At 38.0% G+C, this 21,501-nt stretch overlaps 2 non-coding genes across 2 annotated transcripts; both read right to left on the minus strand.

Moving 5' to 3' along the window:
* Positions 1-10,985: 10,985 nt before the first annotated feature.
* trnap-agg (transfer RNA proline (anticodon AGG)) lies at positions 10,986-11,057 on the minus strand. The gene has a single exon. It is a non-coding gene; the product is annotated as a tRNA-Pro (tRNA).
* A 1,591-nt stretch (positions 11,058-12,648) lies between these two features.
* Positions 12,649-12,720, minus strand: trnap-cgg (transfer RNA proline (anticodon CGG)). The gene has a single exon. It is a non-coding gene; the product is annotated as a tRNA-Pro (tRNA).
* Between the last annotated feature and the right edge of the window lie 8,781 nt (positions 12,721-21,501).

Consider the following 21,501-nt stretch of genomic DNA (forward strand, 5'->3'; position numbering starts at 1 on the left):
ATGGTCTACAAAGATAGTGTGTTAATGAATTGGCATACAAGTTCTTTTGAAGGTCACTTTCTATTTAAGAAACATGTGCCCTTAAATGTAAATTGATTGAAACTTTAAAAATGTGTTATCTCAGTTAAATGAATCAGTCATGAATTATTTATTGGTCTCTTTCTCTTTCTCTCTCTCTCTCTCTCTCTCTCTCGGGTTTCCGTTTGTGTGCGAGTGTGAGTGTGCATGGAGAGCTAGCGTCTCTTTTTTGTCTGATAATTACATGGTTGTGGGAATCTTGTATTTTCTATCTACACACATGTAAAAGGTAAGACATCATTTATTGATTATTTGTTTCTAGATACGTTAAGAATTTAGTGACAGTGGTATTGATTGAAAATTTCGCGGCAAATGGCGTCCGTAGTGACGCCGCCGCTGTCCATTGGACACGGGGTTCGGTTTATTACGTAACTTGGGTTTACAATGGAAGAGGCTTTGCTTGCGGTAGGTGAACAGGTTGGTTATGATAACATAGCTTATGCATCTAGAATGAATAAAGCTACTGTTGTTTTTTGAAAGAAGAGGCTTTTGTCTACACTCTGATTGAGAATGGGGTGTTCATCAATAATATGTTAGTTCAAGTATCACCGTTATCGGTGCCTTCTACTAGAGTGGTTATTTCAGGAGTTCCACCGTTTATTCCAAATGAATTGATTGAACAGGAATTGCGTAGGTTTGGTAAATTTGCAAGTGGTATTAAAACGGTGACTCTTGGATGTAAAGATGCTCGTTTAAAACATTTAATCTCGCTAAGGAGGCAAGTGTTCATGTTTTTGGAATCTCAGACACAGTCATTGGATGTTTCTTTTAAGATCAAGCACGAAGGGGTACATTATACGGTGTATGCCAGCTCGGGGACTATGAAGTGTTTTGACTGCGGAGATGTGGGGCATAAATGTCTTTTCTGTCCCCATAGGGAGCAAGTAGAGCGTGTGGAAAGATCTGATGAAAAAATGATTGAAGGAGATCTAATATGGCTAATGAGTTGGAAGTTCACAACGCTAGCAGTGAAAATAATGTTGTTGAACATTCAGAGCAGATGACTTTGGTGGATGATAAGGTGAGCACAAAAAGTCCTGAAAAAAAAGGAGCAAGAAGGAATGTTACTGATGATGTAGGTGAAGTTGTGCCAGACATGCAGGAGACTGTGGTTGTTAACGAAAGGAAGGACATATAAAACAATGCCGATCGATATTCGAAATAATGCAGAAAGTGATGCAGATGATTTGGAACAGATTGAGTCAGGTGGAGAAGGGTCTGAAGGGGTAGGTAGGTCGAGAGAGCTTTATTCATTAGAGGAGATTGATAATTTCCTTGATGAAACTTTTGGACAGTCTGTGAAGGTTGAAGATTACTTTGATGACATTAAAAAATTCATCAGGTCGGTTGCGTTTATACAAAAAACAGTTAGTCTTGATTTGCTAGATGATAAGAAACGTTTCAGATTGAGAAAACATGTTACAAATTTAAACAAGGTCTCAAATTTAAATAGAACTCGAAAAGGTAAAAGGGTCCTTGCAAAATATAAGTGATGTCTGTCTTTAGCGTGTCACATGGTTGGGTATACTTTTGTTTCTGTCTGTTCCCTTCTCTTATAATATTGATGGGTAGTTTGAGAATTGGCTCTTTAAATATTAATGGAGGGAGGGATAAGCAGAAAAGAGAAATGGTAAAGCAAATAGTAAATATTAATAAACTTGATGTGATATTTCTTCAGGAGACACATAGCACTGCGAAAGATGAAGTTGAATGGGGTATAAATTGGGGAGGTGAGGTATTTTTAAGTCATGGGAGTAATGTTAGTGCAGGTGTGGCTGTGCTTTTTGCTAAAAGTTTAAAAGTAAATATTGTGAATTGTCTTACAATTGTTAATGGTCGAGGTTTAATGGTTAAAGCTGAAATAGAAGGTTTAAGTTATTTGTTTATTAATGTTTATTCACCTAATATTGGGACTGAAAGAGTGGAATTTTTTAAAAGTATCAAAGAAAGTTTAGAGCAACGTGTTTGTGACTACATGATTTTAGGTGGAGATTGGAATTGCACTGTCGATTTTAATAATGATAGACTTAGTGAAGAGCCTCATTTACAATCTAGCAAAAGCTTAAAAAAATTATTGTTTCAGTTTGATCTAGAAGATGCATGGAGAATTAAATTTCCTAAAGACAAGCAGTATACATGGGTGAATGTAGTAAAAGGGAAGGTGAGTGCAGCAAGGCTTGACAGATTTTATGTGTCACAGGGGCTTAAACATAAATTAATAGATAGCTCTATTAGACCAGTGGGCTTTACAGATCATCATCTTATTACTGTGACTCTTTTGTTAAAGCAAGAAATTAATAGATCTCAGTGGCATTTTAATAATAAGTTACTTAAAGATGAGTTTTTTTGTGAAAGTTTTAAGATTTTTTGGGATAAATGGAAAGAAAGAAAGAAAGAAAGAGAGTGCTTTTAAATCTTTAAATCAGTGGTGGGAGATTGGGAAAGCTCAAATTAGAGTTTTTTGCCAACAATATACCTCTTTTTCATCAGTTTAGTTAAAACAAGCTATAGAAGTGGTTGAAGTGGAAATAACAAGAACTGAAAACAAGTTTTTAAATGATGAAGAGACTGGGCACAATAATGAAGAGCTGCACACAAAAAGACTGGAGTTAAGCTCCCTGTTACAGGAAAGAGTGAAAGGAGCACTTGTGAGGTCACGATATATGCAACTAAAAGATATGGATGCTTCAAGTACTTTCTTCTTCAATTTGGAAAAAAAGTCAGCGAGTATATGACATATCTTAAATGTCCAGATGGATCTTTAACAACAGATGGTGAGAAGATGAGAAGTTGTGCCATAGACTTTTATACCAAGCTATATAAAAAAGACCAATGCAATGAGCAGTGCGTTCTGGAACTTTTAGAAGATCTCCCTCAACTTACTACTACAGAACAAGTTAAACTGGATACAGAATTGAGTTATGAAGAACTTACTCTTGCTGTTAATCAGTTGGTTTCTGGATGTGGCCCGGGAATAGATGGATTGTCTATTGACTTTTATAAACATTTTTGGGAATACATCGGACCTGAATTGTATGAGGTTTTAAAGAGCTCTTATGAAGAAAATGCACTACCTTCCTCATGCAGAAAAGCTATTTTGACATTGTTGCCTAAAAAAGGAGATTTAACCGAAATAAAGAATTGGAGACCTGTTGCTCTGTTATGTACAGATTATAAAGTGCTTTCAAGAGTCTTGTCTAATAGGTTAAAACCTTTTATAGGTTTAATTGTACACATGGACCAAACTTATTGTATCCCGGATTGGACTATAACAGATAACTTGTTTTTAATGAGAGATGTGATGGATGTATGTAAAGTTTATAATCAGAGGGTTGGAATTTTATCATTAGATCAGGAGAAAGCCTTTGATAGAATAGATCATGAATTTTTGTTTTCTGTTCTTAAGGCTTTCGGTTTTGGAGAGAAGTTTACAAAATGGCTGAGTCTTCTTTATAATAATGCTTCTTGTATGGTTAAGATAGGAGGGGCATTAGTCGGCCTATAATGATAAGAAGGGGAATAAGACAAGGCTGTCCTATTTCTGGACAACTTTATTCTTTATGTATTGAACCTCTTCTATGTTATTTAAGAAAGCATTTGGCTGGTTTTAGTTTATCATCTTCTGTAAATGAATCACCTTTAGTTGTTTCTGCTTATGCTGATGACATTAATATATTTATCACAAATGACAATGATGTATTTGAAACTGTTAAAGCTTTAAATGTGTATGAAAAAGCCTCTTCATCAAAGGTTAATTGGGATAAAAGTGAAGCTTTAATAATAGGTCAATGGAGAGAGGAAAATATTCCTAAGTTACCAAGTGGGGGAAAAATGGAATTAAAATTTTGGGTGTTTTTCTGGGCACAGAACAATTTTAAGAAAAAATTTGGGAAGGGATAATGGAGAAGGTATCTGTGAAATTTGCCAAATGGAAATGGTTGATCCCTCAGATGTCATATCGTGGATGGGTTTTAGTAGCAAACAATTTGGTTGCTTCTATGCTTTGGCATAAAGTTATGGTTTTAAATCCACCTAAGTGTTTGATTGAAAAGGTGCAGAAAGAAATTTTGGATTTTTTTGGTCAGGGTTTCATTGGATTAGAGCTGCTGTACTCTATATTCCTCTCTGTGAGGGAGGTCAAGGTCTTGTTGACTTAACTTCTAGATTAGCAGCTTTTAGATTAAAAACTGCACAAAGATTTTTATATGGAAATAGTTTGAGATGGCATGAAACTGCGAAATTGCTTTTACAGAAGGCAGGGAAGTTGGGGATAAACAACTTTTTTTGCAGAACCCTGAAAAGGTACATATTCCAGATCTAACATCCTTTTATGATTCAGTATTGCAGGCGTGGCAAGTTTTAAAAGTGTCAAGAGATCCTACATTTTTTTCAGGAATGTGGATCTTTGAAGAGCCACTTTTTTATAATGATTTTTTGAGTGTAAATTCTTCAAATTCTGATAGTATTCGTGTGGCATTGAGAGAGGCTGGCTGTACAAAGTTGGGCCATTTACTAAAAGCTATGCAGTCTTCTATTACTGTTCTGAGCCAATTGGTGAAAATAAGATCAGAAAGACTAATGAAAAGAATGGTTGTAGAAGTGTATGAATCCTTGCCAAACTCAATAAGGGATTTTATTAAGGATAATGATCTGATTAATCAGTGGGAAGATGGATGTGAATATGTTTTTCCGGTTTTAGATATTTCGGAGACTGTGAAAGATTGGATTTTTTCAGAAAATGATTTTCTGTCACATGTGGATGTGTCTTTTGTTTCTTTTGAAGAGTTGGACAAGAAGCATACATGATATCAGTGAAAGTAATTCATAGTAAATATATTAAGAGGATGAAGGAATCAAAATGGTATGGTCTATTTGGTCAGGAATTTTCTGTAAAAGGAAGATGGAGATCTTTTGTATAAAATGCCAATAGATAAGCGGACGGGGGATCTTCAGTGGAGAATAATTCACAGGGCTATAGCGACTAATAAACATGTTTCACATTTTAATCCCAATCAAGAAATAGAATGCTTTTTTTGTAATCAGACAGAAACATTGATGCATTTGTTCTGTGGATGTAATAGATTGAAAGTGTTATTTGATCTTTTGGAACTTTGGGTTATGAAATAGGGAGAATGTTTTTCATTTCCTTTGTTCATTTTTGGGCCGAAATATTCTGTCAAGAAAAAACAAAAACATGTCTTGTTGAACTTTGTTTTTGGAGTGGCTAAACTGTCTATATGGATTTCAAGGAAAAACAAAATTCAGAAAAATGGATCAAAAGATGTTTTTAAAGTTTTTTTGGGAATGTTAGAAGCTCGACTAAAAATTGAGGATGCATTTTATAAATTAACAAATAATTTCAAATCTTTTGTGGATAAATGGTCTGTTGAAAGTGTTCTGTGTATTGTGGATAGTGATGGAGAGTTGGTTTTGTCTTTTTAATTTTTGAATACTGTTTAAAGTTTGAGGATGTTGAAAAAGTGGTAACTTTTTTTGGAATAAAAGTATGTTATCTCTCTCTCTCTCTCTCTCTCTCTCTCTCTCTCTCTCTCTCTCACTCACACTCACACACACACACACACACACACACACACACAAGCATGTGATCTCTCTCACATCCAGTCGTATACATGCGCTCCCTCTTAGATAAACATGTACATGCTCTCACTCACACATATTGTACACAAACTTGTTGCAAACACACACACAAACACACACACACTTGTACACTCTCACTAACACACTCACTCTTGTACTATCTATCTCTCTGTCTCAAATGTGCTGTTTTCACGCTCTTACACACACACACAGATGTGCCAGTGTTAATGATACTTTCTATAATTTTACGTGCTCATTAGGCTTAGGATAGATGGTTGCATTGTGATTATTTGGTGATGAAGGTATTAGTTGTTTTAAATAGTTTTTCAGCTAATAATGTTCGTGATGTCATACAGCGCTATAAAAGGCTTTTGAAGCTGACAAGACGTGGAGCAACCATGACCAGAGCATTCCAGAGAGAAGGTGTCTCTCGAACTGCAGTGGCCCAGCTCAAAGCAAAAAAGTAGAGCACAATAAGCTCAGCTTATAATGCCAAAAATATATATTATATTGAGATCAGATGCAAAAACCTTTAAATGCCGTCTAAATTCATTAAATGTCTTTCCCTTTTTTAATCCTGGGTCGCCACAGCAGAATGAACCGCCAACTTATTCAGCACATGTTTTACACAGCAGATGCCCTTTCAGCTGCAACCCATTACTGGAAAACATCCATACACACTCATTCTCACACATATTCACTACTGACAATTTGAGCTTACTCAATTCACCTGTACCACATGTCTTTGGACTTGTGGGGTAAACTGGAGCACTGGAAGGAAGCCCACGCCAACATGGTATGCCACAGAAATGCCACCTGACCCAGCCGAGGCTCAAACCATCAACCTTCTTGCTGTGGGGCGAACATGTTACCCACTGCGCCACCATGTCACCTCGTCATCTAAATTGTATTTCTAAAATTAGTTATTTTTCAGCCGACTATGTTAAAGACAATGAAAAAAACAATTCTTTGCCACAAAATAGTTAAATTACTGAACTGAGCCTGAAAAAATTATGAATTTTAGAAAAAAAAAATGTATATAGTGGCTGCATGGTGGTGCAGTGGGCAGCACGTTCGCCTCACAGGAAGAAGGTCACTGGTTCGAGCCTCGGCTGGGTCAGTTGGTGTTTCTGTGTGGAGTTTGCATGTTCTCCCGGTGTTCGCGTTGGTTTCCTCTGGGTGCTCCGGTTCCCCCACAAGTCCAAAAACATGTGGTAGAGGTGAATTGAGTTGGCTAAACTGTCCTTAGTTCATGTGTGTCAATGATTGTGTATGGATGTTTCCCAGTGATGGGTTGCAGCTGTAAGGGCATCCGTTGCATAAAAACATATGCTGGATAAGTTGGCGGTTCATTCCGCTGTGGATGTAACAACAATTGTTCTTAATTGTCCTGAACCAAATGTTTTCTTCAGCTTAATTACCTGGGCTGTTAATTTTTTTATTTTATTTTTGTTTTGACAGCAATAAATTAAAAGCAGTTGGACGAACTAATGACTCTGGTATTTATTTGTATGTTCTTGTACGTGTGGTGCTGTTGTGTTTTGGTCTTCAAATACTTGCATCAGTGTCACTACTACCTGTCTGTTGACTATCTGCTGAACATTTACAGACTAGTAGCCATGCTGTCTGTGATGTTGGCTCCTTACTGTCATTCAACAGCATTTCTTAGGTTTTCACTTCATTTTGATGGGCCCAGTGTGACAACAGATGAGCTGATAAATATACCTTAAAGGGCACCTATGGTAAAAAATCTACTTTTCAAGCTGTTTGGACAGACATATGTGCATGTATGGTGTATAGACCATCATATTGGGGTGATATAAGCACACCCAGTGCTTTTTTTTTTCAATTTAACATAAAAACGGTGGACCAATTGGAGCGGTTTTCAAACCAACTGCAACTTTACGTAGGAGAGCGGTCCCCCCGCCCACCAATATTGATTGACAGGCGCGTCATCATATCCTCAGTTTGTTGATTCACGCCGTCATTGTGTACTTCTCATTGAGTCTACCTTATACTTCAGCCGTTTGCATTTCTCGCGATCCCAGAAGCTCCCTGTGATCTTAACTAGCATGCGTTTTAGAATTCTAAACATATGTTTCTATCAGGGTACACTCAAGTCAACGGCTGGGCACCTCCGACCGCTGCAGACTTGAATTACTGTTGTGTGTACCCTGGTAGAAACCTATGTTTAGAATTAAAAAATGCGTGGCGCGATGATTCGGTTGGCTGTAAACCTGTACAAAGACACATATGATTTTGTACTCTCTGCTTGGTCTGTGTCCGAGTCGTACATGTACAACTGATTGCTGAACCTCTCACTCCTGCTCCTTCTCTGTCTGCCTGTCAGACTCTGTTTCAAACGCAGAGTGGGTGAGCTCATGGCCCCGCCACTTGTTACGTTGGCTGGAAGCCGAAACTAATTTACATGTGAAGCAACACACCCATAAATCAACGAACTGTGGACACGCCCCCAACATGACACCTTTTAACACATTATAATAAAAAAATCTGAATTCTGTTTTAAACTGAACCTAAACTGGCACACTCAGAAGAACCATAATATTAATATTAAATCATAAAAAAGAGGTAAACTATGTGCCCTTTAAAGTAAAATAACTGTCTACTGAAAGTTAGGTTAAATGCAACAAATAGTTAATTGAACACTCTTAGATTGTACCTAACCCTAATTTTATATTTGATTAAAGTTCATGTTAAAATATCTTGCGTTGCTACTTATAGGCATCTGAATGTTTACTCAAAGTCTATTCATAAACTGGATAACAACTACATGCAGACAATAACAACAAACATCTTGGTGGTCAATGTTCTGAAAATTTGTTGAAGATTAGTTGCATATCTACTGAAACACTGTTGAACATCTACAACCTAATTTGGTAACACTTATCTTACCGAAAGTTTAATAAATGTTTACATGCTGTAGACATTGTATTGATTGCCTAAGAACATTTAAAGACAATCTACAGATACTATCCAGATGAAAGTAAACAGATAAGAACTTGAAAAGTAACTTACGGTCAGCAGACTATCTAAAGGGGGACCATCAAAATAAAGTGTTACCCGGCTCCTTTTCGTTGGCATCTTGTTGAAGGCATACAAAAAATCTATGACAAATGATTGGCGAAATGGCCCAGTGGCCTACTGGATAAGGCATCAGCCTCCGGGGCTTGGGATTGTTGGTTCAAGTCCCATCTGGGTTGTCTTTGAAGGTCTCACTTCAATTTGGGAGCAATGTTTGGTGGATGAAACAAGGTAGCTGTGAAAACCTTCTTGAGATGTGTTTGCATGTCATTACCTTCCTGCATTGCCATGCATATTACCTGTTATGACTAAAAGGGTAACGAGATACCTAACGCGAAAGGCCATTTTGAATCCTGCATGGTGCCTAAAGAGAAGAGACTGTGTACAAAGACAAAAATGGTGCTTACATATAAAGCTGGTGGGTTGTTCAAGATCCATAAACAAATCTAACAACCGAATCATTGCCGCTCCTTTTTTTGTCTGTATAAGTGTACATGTTAGACTGATTTAGATCAGAAGTCCACTAAATGTTCATTAAGTAAAGTCACAGCAAAAGCTGCTACAATTAACATAAAAACACCTTGGATAGCACAGCACCGCTGCTTTTTCTATGACTGTCGTAGGGCTCGTCCGGGATTTGAACCCGGGACCTCTCGCACCCAAAGCCAGAAAAATACCCCCAGACCAACGAACTCTGTAGAAGCAGTCTGCAGTGCCACAAAAAAATCTGTGAGACCGATCCACTCTACTCTTTGTTCATGTTGTTTTTGTTACGTGTGTCAGCAACTCTCTGGAGGCATATTACAGTTCACAGTAAGTATAAAACAGTCCAGTGGCCTAATGGATAAGGCACCAGCCTTCGAAGCTGGGGATTGTGGGTTTAAAGTACCAACTGGGTTGTCTTTGATGCAGTTCTTTTTAAGTTGACTGTGCAAGACAATCCAGTATTACCTTTAAAAAGCTAGGTTCATACCCTTAGGTCAAAAAGACATGACAATGGAAAACTCCTCAGAGAAGCTGTTTTGTCATTAGGTGTACACATCAGATCGTCTGAATGCAATATGGCATAGGGATCCTAAAGAACTGTTTTCTGAGTAACAAGAACTTCCTGAGCCATACATCAGATATGACAAAGGTTAATGTTGGCCTAATGGATAAGGCATCAGCCTTCGAAGCTGGGGATTGTGGGTTCAAGTCCCATCTGGGTTGGGTTAAATTTAAGTTGTGTGAAACAATTCCGACTGGTCTTCTCAAAACTTAGGCGTGATGATCTGAGAACAAGAGTTAGCTTCGAATTCTCAGACTTGCAGCACACTTCAAATAAAGATTCACCCAATCTTGCTTGAATCTCACTGTCACGTTACAAACCTAAAAGGTTCCGCTAAGCTATGGTAATGGAGATCTTGACTTCAAATACCTCGTGGCTTTCAACTAATGGTCTCTTGTTAGGTGGATGATGATGAAATGCAGACAAGAAAATAGCTGCAGAAAGGTTGTGATTTCAAGTTAATGAGAGTGGCCTTGTCTGGAATTTGAAACTCAAGACCAGTCACACCATACGCGAGAACCATACCCCAGGACCAATGAGACACGAATGTGGATGATTGCACAAAGAAAATGTTTGACCATTAGTTGCACACATCTTATTTGACGGAATGCAAACTGGCATCCAGATCCTAAAGTGCAGTTTTCCATGCGTTGGCATCTTGTTGAAGGCATACAAAAGATCCATGACAAATGATTGGCGAAATGGCCCAGTGGCCTAATGGATAAGGCATCAACCTTCGGGGCTTGGAATTGTTGTTTCAAGTCCAATCTGGGTTGTCTTTGAAAGTCTCACCTCAATTTGGGAGCAATGTTTGGTGGATGAAACGCGGTAGCTGTGAAAACCTTCTTGAGATGTGTTTGCATGTCATTAACTTCCTGCATTGCCATGCATATTACCTGTTATGACTAAAAGGGAAACGAGATACCTAACGCGAAAGGCCATTTTGAATCCTGCATGGTGCCTACAGAGAAGAGACTGTGTACAAAGCAAAAAAATGGTGCTTACATATGAAGCTGGTGGGTTGTTCAAGATCCATAAACAAATCTAACAACCGAATCATTGCCGCTCCTTTTTTTGTCTGTATAATTGTACATGTTAGACTGATTTAGATCAGAAGTCCACTAAATGTTCATTCACTAAAGTCACAGCAAAAGCTGCTACAATTAACACAGAAACACCATAGATAGAACAGCACCACTGCTTTTCTATGACAGTCATAGGGCTCGTCCGGGATTTGAACCCGGGACCTCTCGCACCCTAAGCGAGAATCATACCCCTAGACCAACGAGCCCTGTAGAAGGAACCTGCAGTGCCACAAGAAATTCTGTGAGACCAATCCAATCTACTCTTTGTTCATGTTGTTTTTGTTACGTGTGTCAGCAACTCTCTGGAGGCATATTACAGTTCACAGTAAGTATAAAAACAGCCCAGTGGCCTAATGGATAAGGCACCAGCCTTCGAAGCTGGGGATTGTGGGTTTAAAGTACCAAATGGGTTGTCTTTGATGCAGTTCCTTTTAAGTTGACTGTGCAAGACAATCCAGTGTTACCCTCAAAAGCTAGGTTCATACCCTTAGGTCAAAACGACATGACAATGGAAAACTCCTCAGAGAAGCTGTTTTGTCATTAGGTGTACACACCAGATCGTCTGAATGCAATATGGCATAGGGATCCTAAAGTACTGTTTTTCTGAGTTACAAGAACTTCCTGAGCCATACATCAGATATGACAAAGGCTAGTGTTGACCCAGTGGCCTTATGGATAAGGCATCAGCCTTCGAAGCTGGGGATTGTGGGTTCAAGTCCCATCTGGGTTGTCTTTGTTGGGTTAAATTTAAGTTGTGTGAAACAATTCCGACTGGTCTTCTCAAAACTTAGGCGTGATGATCTGAGGACAATAGTTAGCTTCGAATTCTCAGACTTGCTGCACACTTCAAATAAAGATTCACCCAATCTTGCTTGAATCTCACTGATACGTTACGAACCTAAAAGGTTCCGCTAAGCTCTGGTAATGGAGATCTTGACTTCAAATACCTCGTGGCTTTCAACTAATGGTCTCTTGTTAGGTGGATGATGATGAAATGCAAACAAGAAAATAGCTGCAGAAAGGTTGTGATTTCAAGTTAATGAGAGTGGCCTTGTCTGGAATTTGAAACTCAAGACCAGTCACACCATACGCGAGAACCATACCCCAGGACCAATGAGACACGAATGTGGATGATTGCACAAAGAAAATGTTTGACCATTAGTTGCACACATCTTATTTGACGGAATGCAAACTGGCATCCAGATCCTAAAGTGCAGTTTTCCATGCGTTGGCATCTTGTTGAAGGCATACAAAAGATCCATGACAAATGATTGGCGAAATGGCCCAGTGGCCTAATGGATAAGGCATCAACCTTCGGGGCTTGGAATTGTTGGTTCAAGTCCAATCTGGGTTGTCTTTGAAAGTCTCACCTCAATTTGGGAGCAATGTTTGGTGGATGAAACGCGGTAGCTGTGAAAACCTTCTTGAGATGTGTTTGCATGTCATTAACTTCCTGCATTGCCATGCATATTACCTGTTATGACTAAAAGGAAACAAGATACCTAACGCGAAAGGCCATTTTGAATCCTGCATGGTGCCTACAGAGAAGAGACTGTGTACAAAGCAAAAAAATGGTGCTTACATATAAAGCTGGTGGGTTGTTCAAGATCCATAAACAAATCTAACAACCGAATCATTGCCGCTCCTTTTTTTGTCTGTATAATTGTACATGTTAGACTGATTGAGATCAGAAGTCCACTAAATGTTCATTAACTAAAGTCACAGCAAAAGTTGGTACAATTAACATAGAAAGATCATAGTGAGCACAGCTCCGCCTCATTTTTTATGACAGGCGTAGGGCTCGTCCGGGATTTGAACCCGGGACCTCTCGCACCCGAAGCGAGAATCATACCCCTAGACCAACGAGCCCTGTAAAAGCAATCTGCAGTGCCACAAAAAATTCTGTGAGACCGATCCACTCTACTCTTTGTTCATGCTGTTTTTGTTACGTGTGTCAGCAACTCCCTGGAGGCATATTACAGTTCACAGGCAGTAAAAACAGCCCAGTGGCCTAAAGTACCAACTGGGTTGTCTTTGATGCAGTTCCTTTTACATTGACTGTGCAAGACAATCCAGTGTTACCTTTAAAAAGCTAGGTTCAGACTTCCGGCGGTTAACTGAAAGCGCATGGCCGCTTAACTTTTTGTCTCCCGTTCGGTCGGAGTTTAATTCCCCAATTAATACAATTAACACCTAATTCCTAATCGAATCTAATGATGGAAGGGGAGAAAGTCAGAAAGGGCAAAGGAAAACAGTTTGGGAAAGCGGAAAAAGGTAGTAATTTAGAGGATACCGCCGGGGCTGAGAAACAAGGAGAGCGTAATGGCGGACAAGAGGAAAATCCAAAACTGGCAACAGTGGACGAATGCGTCGCGGTCATCCACGCAGACATAAAGATGGTGGCCTTGGAGATGAAGTTCGAGCTAAACATCTTCCGAGACGATCTGAAAAGAGAATTAGTGGACTTTCGAAAGGAAATTTACCAGACGCTAAACGAAATCACAACCGACCTGAAAACTACAACTGACAGAGTGAGTGAGGCCGAGACCCGCATCGCCGAGGCCGAGGAGTGGTCCACGGATTTCAGGGAAGCTCTGAGCCAGTCACTACAATCCCAGGAAAGAATGCAGATGAAGTTAACGGACCTGGAAGCACGCTCGAGACGTAATAATGTTCGCATTTACGGGATCTCGGAAGGCGCTGAAAATAACAACATGTACCAATTCATTGATAATCTTATTAAAAAAGAACTGGACCTTGCTGAAATTGAACTCGGGATTCAAAGATGCCACAGAGCGCTCGGACCAAGACCTCCTAACGAGGCGCAGCCAAGATCGGTGATTGTGTACTTTCAAGAATTCAAAGTTAAGGAAATGGTTCTGCACACTGCGTGGAAGAAAAAGGAAATCTTTTACAACAACAACAGGATCTACTTTGATCATGACTACCCTGCTGAAACCTTGGCGAAAAGGAAGGCATATTCTCAGATCAGGAGGATGCTCAAAGAGAAGGGAATACGATTTCAGACACCACCGCCAGCGAAACTGCGAGTGTTCTTTGACGGCGGGCCGGTCACCTATGGAAGCGCAGACGAAGCGACTGAGGACATGAAGAAAAGGGGTTTCCAGTTTGGCCCCGAGACATCTTCAGAAGTTGAGGTTTTGAATAAAGCGCGGACGACCGGCTGGCAGCGCTCTAAGAATACAACAAACAGGCAGACCCGTCAGGATTGGATTAAAGAGAGGCTCCGGAATTTTCGCCGATAAAGATAGATTTAAAGGTTTAGGATTTGTTAACTACGAGTGGCAAATGACCGTAAACTACACAATTGGTGAATGAACCAGCTGTTTGTTACGGACATTCTAGTTTATGCCAGGGGACAGCCGCGTACACCCACATCGGGATGGAGTAAGACTGAATCCTTTTTTTTTCTTCCCCCTACTCTATTTAGACTGTTATCTCACGTAGGCCGCTGCTGTTATCCTACTTACCTCAAGTCTTAAATTTTGTTACAATTTCAATTCTTGATCTGCAACGGGTAAAATCGCCCTTAGTAAATAATGTAGTTGACCGACAAATACGGGAAAGACTTTTTTGTTTTTGACGTTCGTAAGTGCACGCAGAATACCCATAAGGGCACTTAAGGCTGCACTGAAGAGGGGCTCTGGTGTTTACCTAGACTATTCCCCTACACTAAGAAGTAAGAACTGTTCATTGCTTCGAATGGAGGTCTTTATATGCATTCTGTTTAGTTCTATTATTTCCAACTGTAAAGTTATGGGTTCTTATTTTATTTTCATATGAATTTATTTTCATATTCATATGTAGTTCAGACTTGGTCACGAATAACATATACCTTACAGAAAGTGTTTTATTACAAGATCACATGCAGTTTCAGGAATATAGGGTGATTACTCTGAATGTAAATGGTTTATACAATCCAATCAAGAGAAGCAAGGTTATTGCAAAGATGAAAAAGGAAAAGTTGCATGTTATATTTATGCAGGAGACGCATCTTAATAATCTAGAACACGAAAAACTAAAACAAAAAGGGTTTAAGAATGTATTTTATTCATCTTATTGGAAGGGAAAACGAAAGGGGGTAGCAATATTAATTAATAACTGTGTGAACTTCTGCCTGCTTGCTGAATTTTTAGACAAAGAGGGTCGATATGTTTTTGTTAAGGGTTTCTTAGATCAAAAAGAAGTTACGTTAATTACCGTGTACATACCCCCTGAGCAAGACAACTCATGCAAAAGAGAAGTTTTTCAATTAATAGCTTCTGAAGCATCAGGAGTTTTGATATGTAGTGGAGACTGGAATGCCCAGATGCAACCCAAGCTTGATTCCTCTAATGCATTAAAGAGGCTAACCTCTAGAGCAAGGGTAACTAAAAAACTGTTGATGGAATTGGGATTGATAGATGTATGGAGGGAGCTCCATCCATTAGATAAACAGTTCACATTCTATTCCGCAAGCCAAATTTCCTACTCAAGAATTGATTACTTCTTTGTTTTTAATTCAGACAGACACCGGCTTATAGACTGCAAGATAGGAACCAGAGATATCTCTGACCACTCACCTGTTTATCTAACTATACATTTAGATAACAAAAAGAACGACTCACTGTGGCGGCTTAATACAAGTATACTGAATGATAGTACATATAAAGAATTTATTAAAAAAGAAATAAAGGATTATATCTATAACAACAACAATGGGGAAGTATCACCAAGTATTTTATGGGATGCATCAAAATCAGTGCTTAGGGGTAAACTCATAGCCCTTACATCACATAAGAAAAAGGAAAAATGTAAAAAGATGTTTGACTTGCAGGAGAGCCTTAAAACCTTAGAGAGAGAACATATTGTGAAAAAGAAACCTCATATCTTAAGCCAAATAAAAAGTATTAAGAAGCAAATAAATGAACTATATGAGGAAGAATTAGAGAAAAAAGCCAAATTTACTAAGCAAAGATATTATGAAAACGGCCCAAAGGCTTTGACGTTATTGGCTTGGAGGCTTAGAAAACAGCAGGCAGAGCGGACTATCCTGTAAATTAGAGATCCTAAAACTAATAGAATTAATCACAAACAAGATGATATCCATAACATTTTTAAAACCTATTACAGAAATCTATATAGTGAAGTAAGTACAACTAAACCCACAGAAATAAATATCTTCTTAGAATCATTAGACTTACCCTCCATAGGCACAACACAGAATAAATCCCTAATGGCAGAGATTACAAAAGAGGAAACAGGGAAAGCGATTTCAAGATTAAAAGTAAATAAAACACCTGGCTCAGATGGCTTCCCAGTTGAGTGGTACAAGGCATTCAAAGACCTGTTAATTCCCATGCTTTATGAGTGTTTTAACTACATGCTTAAAGGTGGTGAACCACCAAGAACATGGAGTGAGGCAATCATTTCGATTATTCCTAAAGAGGGTAAAGATAAGAAGGAGTGTAGTTCTTTTAGACCGATTTCTGTATTAAATATGGATTATAAATTATATGCATCAATACTAGCTAAAAGATTGGAAGATATAATACCAGAATTGGTGGACTTAGACCAAACCGTATTTATAAGGGATAGGCAGACACAAGATAATATTAGGCGGGTGCTACACGTTACTGATCATGTCATTAAAAAGAAAACCAGAGCAGCAATTATTAGCTTAGATGATGAAAAGGCATTTGACTCAGTTCGTTGGGAGTATTTATATTTAGCATTGACCAGATTTGGCTTTAATGATGACTTTATTAGGTGTATAAGAAATTTATATTTATCACCAAATGCAAAAATTAGGATTAATGGTCATCTTACCAAGAGTTTTGTTTTGGAAAGAGGCTGCCGTCAAGGCTGCCCCCTCAGTCCTACCCTTTTTGCTTTATTTATTGAGCCTTTGGCACAGTTGATAAGAGACGAACAGAGAATTAAAGGAATAACAGTTAGAGGTTTAGAGCAAAAGATCTGTCTGTATGCAGATGATGTTCTTTTGTTTGTTGGAACACCAGAAGTTAGCATTCCTACTCTGATGTCAGTTTTAAATAAATTTGGCACCTACTCTGGTTACAAGCTAAATATCCAAAAAAACACACATTTTAAGCTTTAATTATTTCCCTCAGAAAGATATGCAAAATAAATTTTATTTCAAATGGAATTCAACAAGTATTAAGTACCTGGGTATTAAAATAACTAAAGATTCTACACAATTACTTAATAGTAATTATGGCCCTATAAATAAGAGTATAAAATCTGACAGATAGGTGGTCTCAATTGCCTTTAGAGATGCATAATAGAATAAAAATAATAAAGATTAATATAGTTCCCAGTCTTCTATACCTCTTCCAATCCCTACCAATCGAAATTCCATCAAAACAGTTCAGAGAATGGGACAAGTGGATTTCAAGATTTTATGGGGGGGGGGGGGGGCAGGGGGGGGGGGGCAGGAGACCTAGAATTAAATATAAAACATTGCAACTGTCTAAGGAGAAAGGGGGAAAATCACTGCCTTGCTTGTCTGACTATTACAAAGCAGCCCAGTTACGACCCTTATTAATCTGTTGTAACCATAGACTGTAAAATATATGGACGGAGTATCCGTGACCTCACCCATAGGTTTCTGAAGAGCGCAAAAGAAGCCACAAGTAGGCGCGGCCAACCGTCGCCATTTTGTTCGCGCGTCATCGCACCCACGGCGGGATACCAAACAAGGGCAAAGAGGCGGAGAGTGGGCGGAGCTACAGACACCTGCTGGCACTTTGCTTAGACCCTATGCTTAGACCTGGCAGACAGACTTTACTTTGGGAGAAACGCTTGATACTTTATTACCTGCGACTCGTTTGTGTTCTGACCACATGTGCTTGGCTGTACACTATGTCAATAAAGTGTTTAGACTTTCAAAAACACTGTAGTAATACATTGAGCCACTAAACATTGCTCTTATGACGTTTTTCTACAGGAGGAAAACGCGAATTACTTCCAAACACTTTAGATATGTGTGTGTGTTAGTAAATGCAAGACTATTGATAAAATCCAGCACAACACAGTATGACAACGCTTCAGATGACTGTTCTAGAGCCTACAGCTAATCAATCTGTCACATTCTGGAGTGCTTTACGGGTCTAAAGAAAAATATTAATGATAAATGATCTTAAATAAAACAAATACATTTATAGAGATGGTATACAAGTATATAACTTTACTCACATGGGAAACGGAGGCCACGTAAACGGTTTGTGAGCACAATTAAGTGCACACAGCATCCCATATCATCTGATAATTGTAAGAAATATGTCCAAAAGGCAGCTGACTGTGTAAAGCCACATAAAACAAAACAAAAATACGATGAATATGCCGAGATCAGTGGCTAATCTGCCGGATTCAGCTGAGGTGAAGTGACGGCGACCAGCGAGACCTAGCTGTCACTCAAGTGGCCACGCCCTTAATTATGCAAACTTAATATAACCTAATATAAAGGAAATGGATGAGTTATAAAAAAATTCACCCCCCTCACAGTTGTCATGGAGGGTAATAATAGCTATATGAACCAAAATCGTTCTTTGTACCAGGCTGTAAACACCTTTTTTTCTGCTGTAAAGTTGACCATTCTAACAGTGGGCTCAATTACAACTTGCTCTATTATGGAGCCAGGACTAGCGGAATTTTGATGAATTGCAGTTTCTGTTACTTCCGTATTGGCCTCCCGAGGGAGAGCGGGAGGTTGCCGCTTGGTTGTAACCCAGAATACACAGCAAAATGGAAAGACCTGGAAACTTCACAAATTGATATCCCACTACAATCATTATTGGGTAGCAAGTTTTTACATAAACACTATTTAAATAGCTTAAATCAGTGGTCCAAAGTTCCCCTTAGAATCTGGTTTAAAGAGTGTAATTCTCCACTACTTGAAAAACAGTCTAGATTGATTAAATGGGTAGCATTTGACCCTGACTTTAAACCAGCTAAAATTGATGGGAGATTTCAAGCTTGGTATAGGTTTGGCATCACTACTTTTAGTTTAATTTCCTCAAATGGGGAATTAGATAGCTTTCAGAAAATCTCAGATATGTATGGTCTGGACAAATGTGATTTCTTTAGGTACCTGCAAACCAGGACCTACTTTAATAGAGAGATTAGATGCTTGGAGAGCCATCCCCCTAACTTAATTGACTTAGTTATTGACATCTACAAGAACAAAGACAATAGGAGACTTGTTTCAAAATTGTATTCTGCCATCCAATCCACCAAGGAAGACTCAACAAATGACATCAGACTAAAATGGGAAAGAGAATCCAACCTAGTTATCTCAGAGGAAGATTGGTTGAATATCTGCTCAGTGCAGTCCACCTCTTCCAGCTCTGGTATGTGGAGAGATTTCTGCTGGAGGAATCTTACCAGATACTTTATAACCCCCAAGTTAACATGCATGCAAACACGGGAGAAGGACAGGGGACAGTGCTGGAGGAAATGTGGAGAAGACTTGGCAAACCACTTTCACATATTTTGGAGTTGCCCAGCCATTCAGTCATACTGGCAGGACGTAATGCAAGTAATACAAAATATTTTTGGTGATGATGTGGACTTTTCTTTTACAACAATTTACCTGGGAAATATTGCAGCCAACTTAACGGTAAAAGACAAGTATTTATTAAAAATACTCCTAGCAACCAGTAAGAAAACTGTGACTCGAAAGTGGCTACAACTGGAACCCCCTACAAAATCTGAATGGTTGGATATTATATCTAATGTTCAAAATATGGAGAGGATGACTTTTTCTTTAAAACTACAAAAGGACAAATACCTGCAATATTGGGAGAAATGGATTGTACTTATGCCTTTACACAGTGTAATCTGATTTCTATATGTATTTGTTAATGTGACCTGTAAGGAAATGTGCGACCAGTCAACTGTTCATTTAAGTTCCGGTGTTTTATTGTACTACTTATTTTATTTATTATTATGATTTATTTTTATAATTTTTTTATCTATTATATGTTTTTTTTCTTGTTTTTTTCTTAAAAAAAAGAGAAATAAAAATAAAGTATAGAAAAAATAAAAACGAGTAATCCTTTAAAAGAAAAAAAACACTTCATTATTTAATACATAAAAAGATTTTTCAGATAAGTGCAACACTTTTCCCCTTCACCTGAAAAGTGTGTGATAGTTGAAATAAATAAGAAAAAAAGGAAAATGACCGGGAAAAACAACTTAATGATCAAATTCCACATTTTTCCATGTGATTAGCTGAGAGCAAGAAAGAAGGAATCCACAAATATCCACAATATCCTGGAAAAAAAAAACACTGAAATGACGGGCTCTGTATGAGAGCTGCTCTTTGAAGAGAATTAGGCAGCTAGCCTAATGAAAAAAGATTGTGTAAAATGAAAGACGTTATTTATAAAGACAGATTTTTTCACAGTGTATGAACATAAATGAAAGCTGTTGTTTTTGATCTAACAGCAGCAAAACTACATGCTGAACGCTGTGAGTTTGCGTCAGGATGATGATGATACATTTTAGTTTTTTTTCCTTTTTCAAAACAGTTTAGAACAAAACAAACAAAACAGCAATAAAAAACAAGCAAACAAACAAAGGAACATGGAAACAAAAAAGACATACAAGTGTTAAAGGTCACCGAATACAATCTTATTTACATTCATATTTATCTTTGATAAAATGTTGCTATATAAAATTATGTTAAGGGTTACGTGACAAAGATCAACAAGCTCCAAACATATAAAATAAAAGCACCACAATGAAATTAAAACAATACTTTTCTTCTCAACCATTTACCCCAGTATGCAGACATTTTATAGTCTTGTTGTCTTAAGGTAAATGTCAGTACTTCCATGTCATACACCTCTTTAACAATATCATACCACTCGCCTACAGATGGAGGATCTTCCTTGGACCATTTCTTTGTAATGGCCTTTTTGCTAGTTGTTAGCTGTGTGTTAAGAAGATACACATCATTTTTTGGTATTTCTGCCGAGTAAATTCACAGGTACAGTTTTAATTGCATTACATTCCAGATTCAATCCCATTATTGCATTCATCTCTTTATTTAAATCTTGCCAATAGGTGTGTATAATATTACAGTGCCAAAATATGTGGAAATGATCTACCAATACATTTCCACATTTTCTCCAGCATTGACCATTTTTTGATCTCTAGTTTGAAAGTATTTTATTTCAGGTGTTATAAAGAACCTGATTACATTTTTCCAAATAAATTCCCTTCATGAATCTGAATTAATTGTGACCATCTGTTTTTCCCAAATAGTTAACCATTCCTCATTTGTTATTTTTATATTGGCTTCCCTTCCCCATTTCTGCTTTATATACATTGGTGAGTGTTGGGGAACAATAGTCTGTTACGGAGGGGGAAGAGAGGGAAGAAAGGGATGAGAGGAAAAAAGAGAAGAAAAAGAGAAAGAAGAGAAGAAAAAGGGGCGAAAGAGGAAAATATTTTTTCATTTAGTTTTTAATAATTTATTTACAGGTAAAAAAGTTACTCTGTACTATTAATATTTGATTAATGCTACATATTTTATTAGCTTTTTTTATTTGAAATATATTTGCTTTTAAGTACATTTCTGCTAAGTATTTTGCTAAGTATAGAGAAACTACAAATTAATTTCTT

Source organism: Danio aesculapii, chromosome 4 (assembly GCF_903798145.1).
Source record: "Danio aesculapii chromosome 4, fDanAes4.1, whole genome shotgun sequence".
Taxonomy (NCBI): domain Eukaryota; kingdom Metazoa; phylum Chordata; class Actinopteri; order Cypriniformes; family Danionidae; genus Danio; species Danio aesculapii.